We start from the raw sequence: 8,899 nt of genomic DNA on the forward strand, positions 1-8,899 counted from the left end.
ACAACAGTCTGAATGTGTACATGTATGTAAATGTATAGACACATCACTTATTCAAAGTAGCGTCTGTCCTTAAAACAGCTTCCTAATGAGAGACAGAAAAAAAAAAAATCTAAGGTATGTGTAAAAACTATGAAGTCTGAGGTTGAAGGGCTGATTTGTGTTGGAATAATTAAAACTTCTGCATTGGCATACGGTCAGATATAATAACTGGTCAGGGATTCCGTTTATAATGCTTTATTTTCTCTTCAAGCAGATTATTTACAGGTGGAACAGTTCAGGTGATGACATGGGTAGGATGATTTGGATGAGATGATTTTAAATCTTCAACAAAGGGAAACAATAACTGTATAACTAAAACAATTCGAAACATGTTCAAGGATATTCAACTAACAATAACACAAAATAACTCACTCAGGTATGCATCCATCCAGTCTGTGCATTTAAGTGATTGTTCTTCAGGCCACATGCTCACATGCTCTACGTCAAACAAAGGGAAAAAAGAGGATGGGCTGGGCCTGATCCTTCCTCTTAAAGGGTTGGGTGTGGCCTGATAGGTGAGGTGAGGTCCTGCCCCTCCCCAACCAGGAAGTGGAGTTTTTAACAGTATGAATGTCTGTGTAAATATATGTATGAATGTATGGACACACCACTTATTAGAACAAAGTACTGTCTGTCCTTAAACCAGCTTCCTACTGAAAACAAAACATCAATAAACTAGAAAAGCACTCGGAGAGCGCAGACCTCCGCCAAGGCAGATCAGTGGGCCCCAATGGCCCCCCCCCCCACCCCCGATCACCACCAAAATGTAATCATTTGTTCCTTGTGCCAGTATCAACATTTCCTGAAATTTTCATCCAAATCCGTCCATAACTTTTTGAGTTATCTTGCAAACAGACAGACAAACAGACAAACTAACGCCGGCAAAAACAGAACCTCCTTGGCGGAGGTAACAATGCATCACAATGAGGTATGTGCGGACAAAAACAAATGGCAATAATCACAACAAAGTAGCCTTTCCCTTTACAATATCAACAATTGTTATAAAGAGCGTGGAGCAAAAAAACAACAGTCAGAGTAACACAAACACTTCTGACATCCAATTTGTAAGCACACGTAATAAACAAATATTACCAAAAACATACATGAAAGTAATGTGGCAATATGTGAGTTGCAACATTTCAGTCCAGTACTAGTGCAATAAACAGTCCATATTCCAACGGACTAACATGGTAGACTGGGGTCCAGAAGTGTTAAAGCTAAGCAATGCTCCACGCAAGGCTCCCCATTTTTAAACTAAATATGATGTAGCAAATATAAAGGCAGTGCAAGTGAGTTCTGTCAGTGCACAAAGCATCATCAATGCAACCAAACAGCAACAATGTTCTGTATCCCAAGGAGCAAACACGGTGAACTGTTGTCTCACCCACGTCATATCTGGCAACAGCTCACTGATACAGTTTTTTTTTAAGAACTTGGGCTTTCTTAGAGAGTGTCACTGTCGAGCTCCATCACAACTTTCTGGAGCACTTCAAAGGTATACTTCAGTTCAGTGGGGCAGCTGAGGTTCAAAGCATACATTAAGCCCAACAACACTGCAACACCAAAAGTAACATTGTCCAGATCCTACAGTACCATCTGGCCTTCAAGGACAACCCCGATGTCCTCTGGTTTACTGGTGGCCTCTCCTGGTCTGACAATGTACTATTCCTACCATGGTGTCCTCAATGGATCCTTGGAAGGCTTCATCATCAGCCTGCAGAGTGAACAGTCACAAAAGGCACAAGATTAAATCAAATAAAACACATAAATATATGACTAGAAGTATTATGCTGTAGTGGCCAGTTTAATAAGAATACTTGGTCAATTTTAGTCAGAAAACTTGTTTTGGGATTGGCCTGCATTAATCTTTATTACTGCATTATGCTGTTAAAACAAATTCAACACAACAGTTTAAAATATGATGAATGCATAAAGTGCAATCAGTTTGTGGTGGCCCTGGCTCAGTTGGGAAATTAAAAAGCCTGTTTGAACAGGAGTGTTTTGAGGTGTTTTTTTAAAACTCTCTACAGAGTCCATGGACCGTAGGTGTAGAGGCAGGTCATTCCACAGACGTGGTGCTACAGCTTTAAAGACCTGTCACCGTGTCTGCTAAAACAGGTGTGTGGAACCGTCAGCAGGTGCTGTTCTGAAGACCTCAGGCTACGAGCCCAGCTGTAGGGCTGAATCAGGGAAGCAATGTATGCAGGGGCCTGGCCACGTAGAGCCCGGAAACTTAGCACCAGAATTTTGAAATGAAAACGATATAAAATAGGGAGCCAGTGGAGTGAATCTAGTGATGTATCAGAAACTTCCTCTTCCACGCACTCCTCGTCCTGGCAATCAGAAAAAGAATCATGCAATGGTGGTGATGCTAATTTAGTTGTTTCCACAATACTTGATATAAAATCACTTAGGGTGTGAGGTGTATGTCTGCGCCTCTTATGAGACTTAAACGTTCCATAAACATTGGTTTGAAAACTACCGCCCATAAACATGCAAGAAATATTTCCATTTCTCCTTAGATGTGTGTTGATACGAACAAAGTACTCCCTTTCGTTAGCTAAATTCTTGCATGCATATAAGTGACAGCTGAAAGAAGTCAATTCTTTTTGAAAGTGAATAACCTGTGTGGAATGCACTCTACTTTGATGTACAATTAAAGTATTCCATGTCTTAAATGTGCATGGACATTTGGAATATGTACATGGGTGGTGTGTCCAAAATGTGGATGTTTGAGTTTGTAATGGTTAAGTAGTTCTAACGTACTTGAAACGACTACTGAACACTCCTTACACCACCACATCCACTGGGGGGGGGGAGTTACAGGCAAGCCAACCTAAAACACACCCAACAGAGCTTCCTCACTGAACAGATCCACACTTCTTCAAAGTTATTTTGTTGTGTTACTCAAATGCATACTCACTTATCAAGCAAAAACGACTGCAGTCAAATACAACAGTATTGCAAAAAAAAAAAAAATCCTACCTTCATGAAGGTTATCATATACAGTGTTACAGTGCTAAAACAGTGAGATGTTGATTCAGCTGGTCATTTTGGAGGCTGTAGTGTGTGGTGCAGTTGAATTGTTTTGTGAGAGGAATTTCTTCTTTTTCCCATTTAGGACAGCCACTCTTAATATCGACATACCTCTTTGAAACTGTTAAGAAGATCACACAATAGCCTTTATGAAGGTAGGATTGATTGCAGGCTTGTCGTATTAGGCTATATTTGCTAAGCTAAAAATGTGGATCCAGTAAATTGGATAATGTGTATATTCTTGACATTTTAGCACACTATACAAAATCTTTAGGTGAATATTTCAGAAACTGATAGCAACATTGTCATATACATAAATTTTGAAAGTCTGTGTAATCAAATCAAACAAAATAATTTGAATACTCACCATTTACTGCAGAGCCTTTGGAACAGTGCACCAAGCAAAGTTGTCACAGGTCTCTGAATAAGAGGAACACCAAATACCTATTCAGAAAAAATATTATACATTACAGACAGTGAATGAATACTATGACCTTCATTATGGTAGGAATGATTATAGGACTGTTGTATTAGACTGTGTTAGTTTTAGCTACGAATGTTGAATTGTATTGCAATTGTAGCAAACACAAAATGTTTTTGTTTTTTTTGTTTTTTTTTCAAAAATTAAAAGCAACATAGTTAAATCAAGTAAAACACATCACGTAAATCATCAAAATCATTTTAATAATACTCACCAATTACGAAAGCGCCCATGAAACTGCTCAAAGCAAGTGGGTCAGTCACCTGGTTTTCAACTATCAGATACCTATTAAAAAAAATAAATGAATAACAGAAAAATATATTTTTTAAATTACTTAATCATATCCCATTCCTTCAGATATTCAATTTAGCCTGAGAAATGAAAATGAGAATTACATTTTGTTTTTCTGTATAAACTGAACTGTGAAAAATAACATTTGTTTGTCCATTGTCTGCTTGAAATTAAAAATTGAATAAGTAAGAACACAAAAACAACAGGTCTGTGAGTGTGTCTACTTAACCCATAAAAACCCAGTGTGACTTTGGTGGCAGTTGCTAAATGAATTTTTCTTTCTATTTCACTTTTCTTAAGCGATTTATCACGACTTATTTTCACATTATTCTCTGTATTTTGCACATTTTCTGTGAAAATCCAGTACTTTCTTATATTTAATTCACCGATCATGTAGATGTTCATAAAAGCCCAGATTAAAGCTGAGGGTTATTTTATCAGAAACAGACAAAACTGAAGAAAAACTTACTTTTTTAGCAATGATATCAATAACTGAACATAGACCCAGTGTCTCCATCCACTGTCATTGATCCATCTCCATGGGTTTTACTGGTGAACCAATATTGAAGAAGATGACAGTGTTTCCACAGTAACTATGGATACTCTGAACATCTAATGGGTCATATCTGATGACCATGAAAAGATGACAAATTATTTTACACCAATTATTTACATGTATTGATAGGATTACTGGATCAGAAGTTATTAAAAATGTTATACTGGTAGATGATTTTGGTTGCCAGTACACGTTTGGGTCTTCAAGGGTTAATGGACACAGCAGACAGACAGGTGTAAACTTCAGCTGAATTCACACTGTATCCAGCAGTGAGGCAGCTTCACACAGGTTTGCTTTAGTACTTTTACTGTAACCCCTGTGACAAAGTCAGAAAACATCGTTTTGTTCTTCTAATTAACTGCATTACTGATGTTACTGGCGCTCTCTCTCCTCATTCAACCTACAGCTTGCTCGCCCCCCTCTCTCACTTTCTCTGAGCTGGGGACACTTTTGCCAGCTTTGTTTTTATCAGATTTTATAAAAGACGAACGACACATTCTACACAGCCTGCTCCCAAATTGAAGACTAACCCTTTCATGCATAGTGGTCACTACAGTGGACAGTTCTTCTCCAGCTGTTCTCTTGTATATTCATGGGTTTTGTTGTTTTAGTTCCATATCAGTCAACACAGTGGACACTTAAGAATCATTCCATACACTGACATTCATACCATTACTGTACCTTTCCTGTTCTTGATAAACCTGATCTGCAGTGACATATTTGAGTGTAAATTATTTGCTACTTGTTATTAGACTGTAATTACCAGTTGTTGTTTTTTTAACAAGTTGTTCTTTGTTGCATATTATCTGAGTGAGTACTTAGTATTAGTGTGTTAAAATGTGAGAACACATAAGATTAGCAGCATTAAAAATGTTTTTATTTCATAGTTTTCACACAGTGTGTCAGTAAATGCATGTTTCTTTGCTTAAAAAATGTAATTTTTAATCTGTTCTGTTGTTTGTACATATAACCTGTGCTGCTACTCATTCTGTTTGTGTGCTGCCTCTTGGCCAGGTCGTTATTGTAAATGAGCAACAGTTCTCCACTAACTTACCTGGTTAAATAAAGGTTAAATTAAAAAAAAATAAAAATAAAAAATAAAATGCATGGTGTCCAGCTGAGTGCACATTTTTGTAACTCCATGAGAAGTAGGTAAAAAAAAAAAATTCAATGACATTGTTTTTTTTTTTTTCATGCATAAGGAAGAATAAAAATACTCTGGGGGGGGGATCTTGATTTAAATTCTCATAATTCATGCATGAAAGGGTTAAAAATCCAGAGGGCCCAGTGTTCCTCCTCCATGCTAACAGTCAGCTGGTCTGTCCTCTCACTGTCAGTAAACGGTCTATGTCAGGGGTCAGCAACCCTGGTCCTACAGAGCCACTATCCTGCATGTTTTAGATGGTTCCCTCTTCCAGCACACCTGACAGTCGTTATCAGGCTTCTGCAGAGCTTGATGATAGGCTTATCATTTGAATCAGCTGTGTTGGAAGAGGGACACATCTAAAACATGCAGGATAGTGGCTCTCTAGGACCAGGGTTGCTGACCCATGGTCTATGTCATGTCACAGTGACCTAACCTCCGGAAAAACGGAGAACTGACCCGCCAGCTTAACAGTAAACGGCTAAAATTTGCTTAGAGGTCTTATTTCTGTCTTTGTGCATAAGAAATCAATAGAAGTGAATCCCCAAAGGAACTTTGTGTTGGTAAATGCAAGTTCTGCAAATGTACAGGATTTCAGTTCTGTTCAACATGTGGATGGTCATATGAACTATGTTTTCAGCTCAAAAATGTCCAATTTCATCACAATTAATGCTATATTTTCATGTCACAAATGGCCAAGTTATATTTGAACTGAATTTACTTGAAAAACAAATATTCTATTCTTTTAGACACATTGAGTGTTTTTGTGTCGACTGTTATTGTTTTAGATCCACAATACTAACATGAATGAATAAGAGGAGAATTAGCAATAGTAAGTCCGTAAGTTTATTACTAATGAAGTACTGGTACTGACCAGATCATCATGGGTAATGTCACGTCCGTCCACCAGCAAAAGTTTTCACATACACCTGCTATTAAAATCCAATATTTATGAAAATATAGGTTCCACTGTCAAATAATATCAGTAGTCTGTGCACAAATGGATTAGCATTATTTCAACACAGTTCTATGCATTTCTTACAACTTTCTTTTGACAAAAATGGCCACTCATTTGACCCCCTAAGGAAATTTTAGCCGTAATGTAAATGTAAAGAATGATGTTTACCCAGAACCATCATGTTAGCTCTCCTCTGCACCGCTTCCAACTGCCTCTGCCCCACTAAACTAAGCTCAGTTGTCAATAAGCCCTCTTGAAAGCACACACTTTAGACTGAAGTCGACACAAAACATACGCTGTGTGTACATTTCAAGAAATATGACCGAATATAAAACACTACTCGCCAACAGTCGTGTAGCTAACGTAAGTGGTAACTTAAGCTAACCTTAGCATTGACACTGACAGATTCATGTTGCTCGGTGCTAATAGCATAGAACAGCTTGGCTCTGTGAAAACAGTGCATAAAGTCATTCTGAATAACGTTGCATAAGATTAAATTCATCCTTACCTTGTACAGAGTGGTCCAAAGCAGCATTATTCTGAGTCCCAGCGAAAAACTGTCCGAGTGCAGCTGAGCTTTTCCTCCTAAAGCAGGAGTGTTTCAGAAGTCAGCCTGACCCACACATGTTAGGAGGAAGAACACAATTAAACTGTTGTATATGTTATGAATTAAACTGTGCTGTATATGCCAAGTACATATTTGAAAAGTGAAGCGCCCTCCCTTTGCCCTTTTTTCAGTGTGTTTCCATTTGTTTCTGTTTGCTTCCTTCTGGAGGTTCAACTGACGGGAAAACCCGTCCGTTAACAGAAGACCAAATCACTCTATTCTTAAACTAATTCACTGGAACTGAATACTAAGTCCTGTTCCTAAAAGAAGTTCAAAAACTCACAGTTGGAGTGAAAAAAGCAGAGTTGGGTCAGGCCGTCTTCAGCAGCTTTTCCATGGGTACACACAGTAAACACACGGGCTGTTCTCCACAAGAGCCCACAAGCTTCTACACCCTTTTCCGTCCTTCCACAAGGTTCGGCCTGTTTTGCCACTAGCAGAAATTATCTACTGATTTCTGTCCCCTTCAGAAGCTCTTGTTTTCTTATTAAATGCTCTTTGGTCAGGCACATCTGTGTTGTTGACCTACTTCCACACACACTGGCTCATTCGGGCTCTTCTTCTCCCTTCTTCTGTTTCTTCTCAGTTCGGTAGAGCAGCTGTGCGGACACCTGCACAGACTGTCTGTGCCAACGGTCACATAAGCAGGTCCCGCTCCATGAAGAAAACAAACAGAGGATCCCTCTACAAAACATGGACAAATGACTGAATATGGGAATCCCTGTGGCGGTGCATCCAGGAAGGCTAAAACTAGAGCTGCACAATTAATCCAACTTAAACTTACAAGAAATACTACTTTGATATTTACCCTAAAAATGATTGACAACTTGGCATTTATGTCAGTCACAATATGTCAAATAACAAAATGTCAAGTTCTACAAGCTGTAGATGTGTCCTGATATTTTGACGTCTATTTTTCTTTTAGAAAAGAATTATTCAATATAATTATAAATTTAACATAATTTTAAATTTAATATAGTGTAATTATAAATGTAATATAATTATAAATGTAATATTATTATAAATTTAATATAATTACAAATTTAATATAATTATAAATTTAATAATATAATTATAAATTTAATATAATATAATTACAAATTTAATATAATTATAAATTTAATAATATAATTATACATTTAATATACTATAATTACAAATTTAATATAATTATAAATATAATATAATTTATTAGGTTAAAACATAGAAAACATACCTCCCATGCATTCATTCATTCACCCCTATTAAGGCGTCTGTACAGCATAAAAAAAAAGCATTCTCTATTTCTATTCTAGAATGTGGATGACGTAATTTTGGACGCACACCCAAAAGGACAACACGCCAGCGCAGCGACCCTCACCCATGCTCACCCACCCACGCACACAGACACGCACGCACGCACAACCCCTACTTGGACTGGACACGCCCCACGTCATTCCGCTCGCACCCTCCCTCAGCATCTGCGTCTACACCTACGTCTGACCATAGGGGTTCCCACCTGGACTCGTACCCACAACATCTGCTTCGCGAGACATGAGCTTAGACCACTGAACCAACGTGCTGTCCCAACTGTAGTCAGCTCGACACTGTATTTAACCCTTATGAAAATTACGTCACGCCTCACCCCTCCCACCCCCAAAATTCCACCTGAACGTTCTAAAAAAAAAAAAAAAAAAAAAAAAAAACACAATTGACAGCCTGCCTTGGAAATGAGTAAACGCCTCAAATCAAGTCAAATAAAGATAATAATAATTAAAAATAAGTAAAAGAAATAAAATAAATAAAGA

The 8,899-nt window shown here is 37.8% G+C and overlaps 1 long non-coding RNA gene across 1 annotated transcript; it reads right to left on the reverse strand.

Annotated features, from left to right (window-relative positions):
* Positions 1–898: 898 nt before the first annotated feature.
* On the reverse strand, positions 899–7,209 carry LOC115415424 (uncharacterized). Its single transcript, XR_003934803.1, has 5 exons — positions 7,014–7,209; positions 3,771–3,841; positions 3,443–3,519; positions 2,806–2,875; positions 899–1,753 (listed from the first exon to the last, which is right to left on the reverse strand). It is a non-coding gene; the product is annotated as an uncharacterized LOC115415424 (long non-coding RNA).
* Positions 7,210–8,899: the final 1,690 nt, after the last annotated feature.

The sequence above is a fragment of the Sphaeramia orbicularis genome, chromosome 24 (genome assembly GCF_902148855.1).
Source record: "Sphaeramia orbicularis chromosome 24, fSphaOr1.1, whole genome shotgun sequence".
In the NCBI taxonomy this organism is placed as follows: domain Eukaryota; kingdom Metazoa; phylum Chordata; class Actinopteri; order Kurtiformes; family Apogonidae; genus Sphaeramia; species Sphaeramia orbicularis.